This window comes from Berghia stephanieae, chromosome 9 (genome assembly GCF_034508935.2).
Source record: "Berghia stephanieae isolate SIO BIC M18660-M18661 chromosome 9, UCSD_Bste_1.3, whole genome shotgun sequence".
NCBI classification, from domain to species: Eukaryota; Metazoa; Mollusca; class Gastropoda; order Nudibranchia; family Aeolidiidae; genus Berghia; species Berghia stephanieae.
Genome location: NC_088368.1, coordinates 3750171 through 3761836, shown reverse-complemented (window position 1 = coordinate 3761836; position 11666 = coordinate 3750171). Strand labels below are relative to the sequence as shown.

The window sequence follows — 11666 nt, the reverse complement described above, 5'->3', positions numbered from 1 at the left end:
TATTCCCAAGCCTATATACATTATCATACTGGTTGTCACTGCGATGCCAAATGCCTTCTTTACGGGGACTGTTGTTACGATTTTAAGTGAGTATTCAACATGAAATCTTGTTTCATATTGTGTGATACTAGATTGACGTTAGCCTTTGTGTTTGTTTGTCTATGCGTATTTCCCCCACCCCTGATTTTCTAATCTAAAAAAAAATTTTTTTAAAGAAAACAACTTGAGCTTTTATATAGCGCAATATCCATTAAACATGCTCAAAGATATTTTCAAGGGGTCTCTGGCCAGCAGCAACACTTAACATTTAGAACAGGACATGACGCCTGTTAGGCGGTATTACATTTTTGGGGGGCACAGACAACGCTGCTAACGGCCAGGTACACATTTTACACCTGAGTACGCTGAGAGAATGTAAGTAAAGAGCCTTCTCCAAGGACTCAACTATGCGCCGAGCGAAGCTCGAACCCAGGACATTCCGATCCGAAAGCGAGTGTCATACCACAAGACCAAATAGCTGCACATTTACGTTGGTCGTTAAGAAAGATCATCCATCCTCGTTCTTTTACGCCTAAGAATCTGCCTATAGGGAATGAGATTAGCGGAAGAGTAGCGTCCCTTGATTGGACGTAGAGAACGTCAATTTGGTTTTGCGCATGCGTCTCTCTCGTCCTCGCTCTCGGTGAAGTGTCTCAAGCCGCTTTCACCGGAAGCGAGGACGAGAGACGCATGCGCACAACCAACATGACGTTCTCTCTCTAATAACTTTTCCGCCGGTGACGTCACAGACTATGAGTGACGTCCAATCAAGGGACGTTACTTTTCCGCTAATCTCATTCCCTATTTGTCATTCTTCCTCTGTTTCTTTTCAGAGAATATTGTCCGAACGAGATTGACAATTACGTTGCCAACCTCTCCAGTTTCCCACACACAAAATGCCTATCCAATGTCTACACCGTCATTGCCGGCTGTAGGAACCAAACAGGTAGGAAGAATTTAATGTTATCGGTATTTTTTTTAACGAGCTTTTGTATAGTGAAAAGAAATATAAAGTTAGTGAACGTGACTTATATATAAGGAAACAACATAAAACACACACATTTTACCTATATTTTTAAAACTATTATGACAATCTAATACATATAACATATTTCATGTTTACTTGAAGAAGGCCAAAAGCCGGAACGTCGTTTGTTTTATGTTGTTCCTATATATTATATATATATATATATATATATTTATATATATATATGATACATTACTCTTTATCTCTCTATCTTATTTGCTCATTCACCTCTAGTTTTGCTTTTTATAGTGCTTCTCTTTCTCTTCTTCTCTCTTTTCTTCTCTTCTTTTCTTCTTCTTCTTCTTCTTCTTCTCTTCTTCTTCTTCTTCTTCTTCTTCTTTCTCTCTTCTTCTTCTTCTTCTTCTTCTTCTTCTTCTTCTTCTTCTTCTTCTTCTTCTTCTTCTTCTTCTTCTTCTTCTTCTTCTTCTTCTTCTTCTTCTTCTTCTTCTTCTTCTTCTTCTTCTTCTTCTTCTTCTTCTTCTTCTTCTTTCTTCTTCTTCTTCTTCTTCTTCTTCTTTCTTCTTCTTCTTCTTCTTCTTCTTCTTCTTCTTCTTCTTCTTCTTCTTCTTCTTCTTCTTCTTCTTCTTCTTCTTCTTCTTCTTTCTTCTTCTTCTTCTTCTTCTTCTTCTTCTTCTTCTTCTTCTTCTTCTTCTCTTCTTCTTCTTCTTCTTCTTCTTCTTCTTCTCTTCTTCTTCTTTCTTCTTCTTCTTCTCTTCTTTTCTTCTTCTTCTTCTTCTTCTTCTTCTTCTTCTTCTTCTTCTTCTTCTTCTCTCTTCTTCTTCTTCTTCTTCTTCTTCTTCTTCTTCTTCTTCTTCTTCTTCTTCTTCTTCTTCTTCTTCTTCTTCTTCTTCTTCTTCTTTCTCTTCTTCTCCTCTTCTTCTTCTCCTTCTTCTTCTTCTCCTCTTCTTCTTCCTTTTCTTCTTCTTCTTCTTCCTCTTCTTCTTCTTCTTCTTCTTCTTCTTCTTCTTCTTCTTCTTCTTCTTCTTCTTCTTCTTCTTCTTCTTCTTCTTCTTCTTCTTCTTCTTCTTCTTCTTCTTCTTCTTCTTCTTCTTCTTCTTCTTCTTCTTCTTCTTCTTCTTCTTCTTCTTCTCCTTCTTTCTGCTTACATCGAATTTTGCAGAGTTGCCATAATGAATGCCACATCTCCATAAATCTCGGTTCATAGCATCATCTTCCTCCAGGCCCAGTTCTTTCATATCGTCCTTTACCCTATCCAACCATCTAGTCTTTGGGCTAGGCTTGTCTCTTTCCCGCCAATAGTCAGTCCAATACTTTCCTTCCCACGTACTCCCTCTCTCGTCTCTTCACATGTCCGAACCATTTCAATCTATCTTCTCTCATCTTTATTGATACATTCATCACTTCAGTCAACCTTCGAATCCGTTCATTTCTCACTTTATCTTTTCTTGTACAGACAAGTGACCATCTCAACATCCTCATTTCCGTTACCTCAACTTCTTTATATTGTTTCTTTGTTGTAGCTGCTGTCTCAAGTCCATACAACATTGCTGGTTTTACAACTGTTGTATATAGTATTCCCTTCAGCTTTGCGGAATTACCTTTGTCACAAATAACTCCAGTTAGCTTCCTCCAATTATTCCAGCCTGCCAGGATTCTCTTCTTAGCCTCCATCTCATTGATAGAACGAAGTTGACGTCACTCAGGTCTTTGTGATTGTTTTTCGGCATCCATGTTTATGAGCAATTCTCACCAAACTGTATTAACCGTTCAATGTTATACATGGTTTGGTGTGCTAATCCGTTATACTTCCGGATGGCAATGTTGTGAGTTTCTTAACCAAGCGCACAGCATCTATATTGGAATTTGTATCATTTAACAAAGCAATAAGGCATTGAGATGTGAACACTTCTCACACAGAGTTATTATAAGACAACTTTGCCCTTTGATTGAAAGAGTCTAAGACACATTTTCCCTGGAATAGAGAGTGGAAGACAAATGTATTCACTTACTTACATGCTAATTAACGGGGCACGGGGCAAACCAAGGAAGTCGTGGATAGGAAATATGGAGGCAACAACTGGCAAGAAGATAAATGACTGCTCGATAATGGCCCTTGAGCTTGACGAATGAATGGCGTTCCATGACATCCAACCTCTATAGGGAGGAACTCCGGTAAGTAAGTATATGACAATCAATCTATTCATGTTCGTTTATCATTTTATCGATTTATTCATTTATTTTTTCATTTATTTACTTCTGTATTATTATTTCAGCAAATTCAACAAATGAGCATGACTCATCTTCACTTCATTCCACGGACTTTGTCGTCACGGACCAACTGACAGGGCTACACTACGCCAATTACAGCGTATTCTCTTGCAACAGGCTGGAGCACTCCACGGCCATCTTCTGGGACAAACTGATGATACCTACTATATCTGGCAGCAGCCAGGGCGCTATGCCTAAACCCTTCTCGATAAGAGATGCCCGTATCTGCCGGAAGACGGTGTTTGAATGTAACAGACGCCGTCTGTGTGTGGTCAAAGAAGGCACACACGATGACTTCGCTCAACTCTGTAGCGTCGCTAGAAATTACACACCCGAGACAATGCGTTCCAACAACGACACGAGTCGATCGACCTACGGTGACAAGATATACTGTTACTTAGACAGGGACCCCTTATTTGCCAGAGGACCCGATTCACAATTTTCAGTTCTCACTAAGCTCGGAGACCCGACAAAGCGGCTACTCTTCGCCGAGCCCACTAACAATATAATTCACTCCGCCTGGAGTAGGGCTGTATGTCCTGAATATAATTTCGACATGAACACATGCCGTGTCCAAAAGTGTAAAGGCGAATATTTCAAAGTAGGCCAGGTGTGTTTATTTACTAGAAAAGTCAGACTTGATTTCTATTTCACCAATAGGCAAGAACGGGAATCCTTTAACAAATCAAAACTGTTCGCCTCGTTGGACATGGCGTGGAAAAGCTTTAGACGGAATTTCTTGTTTGGCAAGGAATTGGATTTTGTGAATGCAAACTCCTTTCATATCGTGTATGACGTGATGGTTTTTGACATGATTCACGATCGTTTGCAGAGACTCCCCTTTACTAAACCTGTGCTGACGGAATTGGAAAAGATGCTTCGAGGATTCGGCGAGAACAACAAAACAACAGCCATCATCCCCAAGAAAGTCCACGTATGTGCCACCATGACTGAAGACAAGTTGAATCAGTTCGAAAACATTTTGGTGGACTTTGAAGCGGCAAAGAAACTTCGTATTTTATCCCATGAGCTATGCGATGTTGTCTCATTTTTCAACTCTAATTTGATGTTTAATTGGTCTGTGGTCTCCAATTATAACATTCAAAGGGGGATGTTTAAAATCAGTGACGCATCAGAAGACAGAGTGACGCCAGTTTGGTAACCAAGACAACAGGACTGTGTTGCATTCCCTTTTCTTTACTCTACTCTCTCTAGTAGTGATGTGTCACTGCAGTGCCTGGTAACACATATCATGTACAGATGAAAACATATCATGTACAGATGAACACATATCATGTACAGATGAACACATATCATGTACAGATAAAATACATGTAATACACATATCATGTACAGATAGAACACATATCATGTACAGATGAACACATATCATGTACAGATGAACACATATCATGTACAGATGAACACATATCATGTACAGATGAACACATATCATGTACAGATGAACACATATCATGTACAGATAACACATATCATGTACAGATGAACACATATCATGTACAGATGAACACATATCATGTACAGATGAACACATATCATGTACAGATGAACACATATCATGTACAGATGAACACATATCATGTACAGATGAACACATATCATGTACAGATGAACACATATCATGTACAGATGAACACATATCATGTACAGATGAACACATATCATGTACAGATGAACACATATCATGTACAGATGAACACATATCATGTACAGATGAACACATATCATGTACAGATGAACACATATCATGTACAGATGAACACATATCATGTACAGATGAACACTACATGTACAGATGAACACATATCATGTACAGATGAACACATATCATGTACAGATGAACACATATCATGTACAGATGAACACATATCATGTACAGATGAACACATATCATGTACAGATGAACACTTATCATGTACAGATGAACACACTATCATGTACAGATGAACACATATCATGTACAGATGAACACATATCATGTACAGATGAACACATATCATGTACAGATGAAACACTTATCATGTACAGATGAACACATATCATGTACAGATGAACACATATCATGTACAGATGAACACATATCATGTACAGATGAACACATATCATGTACAGATGAACACATATCATGTACAGATGAACACATATCATGTACAGATGAACACATATCATGTACAGATGAACACATATCATGTACAGATGAACACATATCATGTACAGATGACACTATCATGTACAGATGAACACATATCATGTACAGATGAACACATATCATGTACAGATGAACACATATCATGTACAGATGAACACATATCATGTACAGATGAACACATATCATGTACAGATGAACACATATCATGTACAGATGAACACATATCATGTACAGATGAACACATATCATGTACAGATGAACACATATCATGTACAGATGAACACATATCATGTACAGATGAACACATATCATGTACAGATGAACACATATCATGTACAGATGAACACATATCATGTACAGATGAACACATATCATGTACAGATGAACACATATCATGTACAGATGAACACATATCATGTACAGATGAACACATATCATGTACAGATGAACACATATCATGTACAGATGAACACATATCATGTACAGATGAACACATATCATGTACAGATGAACACATATCATGTACAGATGAACACATATCATGTACAGATGAACACATATCATGTACAGATGAACACATATCATGTACAGATGAACACATATCATGTACAGATGAACACATATCATGTACAGATGAACACATATCATGTACAGATGAACACATATCATGTACAGATGAACACATATCATGTACAGATGAACACATATCATGTACAGATGAACACATATCATGTACAGATGAACACATATCATGTACAGATTGAAACACTATCATGTACAGATGAACACATATCATGTACAGATGAACACATATCATGTACAGATGAACACATATCATGTACAGATGAACACATATCATGTACAGATGAACACTTATCATGTACAGATGAACACATATCATGTACAGATGAACACATATCATGTACAGATGAACACTATCATGTACAGATGAACACATATCATGTACAGATGAACACATATCATATACAGATGAACACATATCATGTACAGATGAACACATATCATGTACAGATGAACACATATCATGTACAGATGAACACATATCATGTACAGATGAACACATATCATGTACAGATGAACACATATCATGTACAGATGAACACATATCATGTACAGATGAACACATATCATGTACAGATGAACACATATCATGTACAGATGAACACATATCATGTACAGATGAACACATATCATGTACAGATGAACACATATCATGTACAGATGAACACAGATCATGTACAGATGAACACATATCAGGTACAGATGAACACATATCATGTACAGATGAACACATATCATGTACAGATGAACACATATCATGTACAGATGAACACATATCATGTACAGATGAACACATATCATGTACAGATGAACACATATCATGTACAGATGAACACATATCATGTACAGATGAACACATATCATGTACAGATGAACACATTATCATGTACAGATGAACACATATCATGTACAGATGAACACATATCATGTACAGATGAACACATATCATGTACAGATGAACACATATCATGTACAGATGAACACATATCATGTACAGATGAACACATATCATGTACAGATGAACACTATCATGTACAGATGAACACTTATCATGTACAGATGAACACATATCATGTACAGATGAACACTTATCATGTACAGATGAACACATATCATGTACAGATGAACACTTATCATGTACAGATGAACACTTATCATGTACAGATGAACACATATCATGTACAGATGAACACATATCATGTACAGATGAACACATATCATGTACAGATGAACACATATCATGTACAGATGAACACATATCATGTACAGATGAACACATATCATGTACAGATGAACACATATCATGTACAGATGAACACATATCATGTACAGATGAACACATATCATGTACAGATGAACACATATCATGTACAGATGAACACATATCATGTACAGATGAACACATATCATGTACAGATGAACACATATCATGTACAGATGAACACATATCATGTACAGATGAACACATATCATGTACAGATGAACACATATCATGTACAGATGAACACATATCATGTACAGATGAACACATATCATGTACAGATGAACACATATTCATGTACAGAAGAGAACACATATCATGTACAGATGAACACATATCATGTACAGATGAACACATTCAGTACAGATGAACACATATCATGTACAGATGAACACATATCATGTACAGATGAACACATATCATGTACAGATGAACACATATCATGTACAGATGAACACATATCATGTACAGATGAACACATATCATGTACAGATGAACACATATCATGTACAGATGAACACATATCATGTACAGATGAACAATATCATGTACAGATGAACACATATCATGTACAGATGAACACATATCATGTACAGATGAACACATATCATGTACAGATGAACACATATCATGTACAGATGAACACATATCATGTACAGATGAACACATATCATGTACAGATGAAACACATATTCATGTACAGATGAACACATATCATGTACAGATGAACACATATCATGTACAGATGAACACATATCATGTACAGATGAACACATATCATGTACAGATGAACACATTAATTCATGTACAGATGAACACATATCATGTACAGATGAACACATATCATGTACAGATGAACACATATCATGTACAGATGAACACATATCATGTACAGATGAACACATATCATGTACAGATGAACACATATCATGTACAGATGAACACATATCATGTACAGATGAACACATATCATGTACAGATGAACACATATCATGTACAGATGAACACATATCATGTACAGATGAACACATATCATGTACAGATGAACACATATCATGTACAGATGAACACATATCATGTACAGATGAACACATATCATGTACAGATGAACACATATCATGACAGATGAAACATTCATGTACAGATGAACACATATCATGTACAGATGAACATATATGTACAGATGAACACATATCATGTACAGATGAACACATATCATGTACAGATGAACACATATCATGTACAGATGAACACATATCATGTACAGATGAACACATATCATGTACAGATGCCTTTTCTATTGATGTTAGGGAAAAATTGTTGGAATTGTTATTGTTATTGATATTGTTTTTATTGTAATTGTTATCATTATCATTATCGTAACTATTATTATCAGTGTTGTTGTTATTATTAATGATATTATTATTATTATTATTATTATTATTATTATTATTATTATTATTATTTTCATTATTATTATCATTATTATTATTATTATTATTATTATTATTTATTATTATTAAAATAATTATTTATTGTTTTTGTTGTTGTTATTGTTGTCTATCTTGCTGTTGTTGATGATGATGATGATGATGATGATGATGATGATGATGATGATGATGATATAATTTGGTTAGAGAAAAATAATGATGATTGACCATGGACGGCCTAAATCAACTCTTGAGCCATCTTGTCAACCACAGATTGTTATTGAACAAGAGACCTGGAACTAGTGGACAGCTGCACTCTTGATAAAACATATTGAAATATTTGGCCAGAAATCTCCTCCTTGAAATATCCATCGATTTAAATGACTGTCATCTTGGCAAAAACTTGCGAGGTCCCAGGTTTGAAAGTTTTTGCCAAGATGAGGGTCATTTAAATCAATCGATATTTGAAGGTCGATTTTTCTGGACAAATTTTTAAATACGAGTTTTCTAAACAATGGCAGTTTAATGTTTAAGCAAGTCATAAATTTTAATTCAGAAAAGTGAGTGGAGCAGGCATGTATGTTGATGATAACAAGAATTGAAGTGAGTAGGAAAATGTCAGAAAACCATAGAGAATAAAAATTTCGCGGCGTCGATCGGGGCCCGAACCCGCGACCTTACTGGTACGACAACTCCGCCTGGCCGGGAAGGGCGAGGCTACACGGGTGGATAGCTCAATCAGTAGAGCCACACTCTCTCCGGCCAGGCGAAGTTGCCGTGCCAGTAAGGTCGCCAGACGTGTTTACTTATTAAAAAATTAATCTCATTCCAAGACAAGGACAGAATCAGAAAGCAAGTTGAAAAACAGATATAGTGGGATAGAAGACACAGTAAGTAACCTTTCTGCCCACTATGGGAGGTCACGAACCCCACCCAGAGGTGACGGTCAGAGAATGTAAGTAAAAAGCCTTTTCCAAGGACTTAACTATGTGCCAAGCGAGAATCGAACCCTGGACCTTCCGATCCGAAAGCGAGTATCATACCACAAGAACACATAGTTGCAATAGAGAAAGTCGGTTTGTTAGTAAATGTAAGTTAGTCTTTAATGAAAGCGTTTGACAAATCTAGATGAAGTTGAAACGGATTTTTATTGATAAAAACTTTGGTTTTGAAATCCATGGGACGTAATTAATGATGTCTTATTTCCAATTAATGATTAATTGATTTATCTCCCTTGGTCCATCTTCGACTTCATGATTGTTAAATTTCAGGGGATCGCATCTTTTGTTTTTTACACGGTCTCCTCGATCAAAATGCCAAATGTTAATCTGTTTATAATATTTCTACGGCTATGTAATCTAGTGGTATGACATTCGCTTTCAGGCCGGAAGATTCTGGGATCGAGTTCCGATCTGAATGGCGCATAGTTGAGTCAGTGAAAAGGGATCTTTGCTCACATTCTCTCACCCTTCTCGGGTGTAAAATGAATTCCTGGTCGTTAACAGCGTTGTCTCTGTTTGAAAAAAAAATATTATCGTCTAGCAGGCGTCATTGTTTCGTCCTACATGTTATGTGTTGCTGTTTGCTAAGGACCTCTTGTAAAGCACTTTGAGCACGATTAATAATAATAATAATAATAATAATAATAATAATAATAATAATAATAATAATAATAATAATAATAATAATAATAATAATAATAATAATAATAATAAAATAATAATAATAATAATAATAATAATAATAATAATAATAATAATAATAATAATAATAATAATGATAATAATAATAATAATAATAATAATAATAATAATAATAATAATAATATAATCTTTATTGTCCAAATAAAAGGCAATTCATGTGAGGTAAACAAAGCTCAAACAGTTTGGTTCATGGTATGAACATCAACACGTTTAGATTAATGGATATTGTCCTTAATAAATGCTCTAGTTATAGTTGGGACACTATAAGGTCATATCAATAGAAACAAAATGTCATCAGACAACAAGTTGGTTGATCAGTGATGACGTCAGTGAATGCATTTGTCACGTCCTGATTTAGTTGAAACTGGAACTGAACCATGATTAATTTGAACTTTGATTTGCATGGGACGTAAACAAACCTACCTTATTTCAAATGAATGATTAATTGGTTTATCTCCCTTGGACCAACAACCACTTTGTGCTTGCAAATTTCAAAAGATACCAACTATATTTATTCACACTTTCTAGCAATGACTATGAGAAATGTTATTTTCTCTTTTTGAGGAAAAGTTTTGTCTAAAATCAAAGCCCTATCTCCACTGAGTAAAAATGTTTTTGAATTTTAAAAATCCATTCATAAATAAACAAGTTATGCAGTTTCAAAGGTGTCATTTATTTGGATGACTCGCAAAGAGAAAAAAAACGCGAAAATATGGGACGCTTTTTCGGCATTTTTTTTCGACCTTTGGTTGTATCTTGCGTAATAAGTGGATTAAAAGATTGAAACTTGAAGAGCAAATTAGGATGGTGTTTTGTAAAATACGGGAAAAGTACTCGTCATATTCATATGAAATTTTACAACCAAAAAGAAGAAATGTTCATGTATTACCTTGTCAGCGACAAAACCTCCACGCCCGGTAGTTTTAGAAATATTTTACTCCAAAGAGTAAAAATCTATTTTTAACGGTCTTCTGGTAATCGCACGAGTTTTGTCGCTTGACATAATCTAAAATGACCTTTTTTTCTAACTGTGTGCCAACTTTCAGTCATATTCATCGATAAACAGCGTCGTAATTAATTTTTTTAAATAGCATATACGAAACGGCTTCGTCCCATATTTTGTCGAGAATTCGGGCACTTCGTGAGCGAAAAAGAGGCCCAAAGATTTGTGCGGGATAGTCATTGCTACACTTTCTCTTTAATCAAAATCCCTACGCACTTTATT

The 11666-nt window shown here is 35.7% G+C and overlaps 1 protein-coding gene and 1 long non-coding RNA gene across 2 annotated transcripts in view; both read left to right on the top strand.

The window, feature by feature from the left end:
* The window catches only part of LOC144979515 (uncharacterized), a 144740-nt gene that overhangs the window by 18049 nt on the left and 115025 nt on the right, over positions 1-11666 (top strand). The window lies entirely within an intron of this gene.
* The window catches only part of LOC144979521 (uncharacterized), an 18662-nt gene continuing 7032 nt past the window's right edge, over positions 37-11666 (top strand). Inside the window, exons 1-2 of the long non-coding RNA XR_013646723.1 lie at positions 37-86; positions 873-985. This is a non-coding gene — a long non-coding RNA (uncharacterized LOC144979521). The remainder of the gene's footprint in view (positions 87-872; positions 986-11666) is intronic.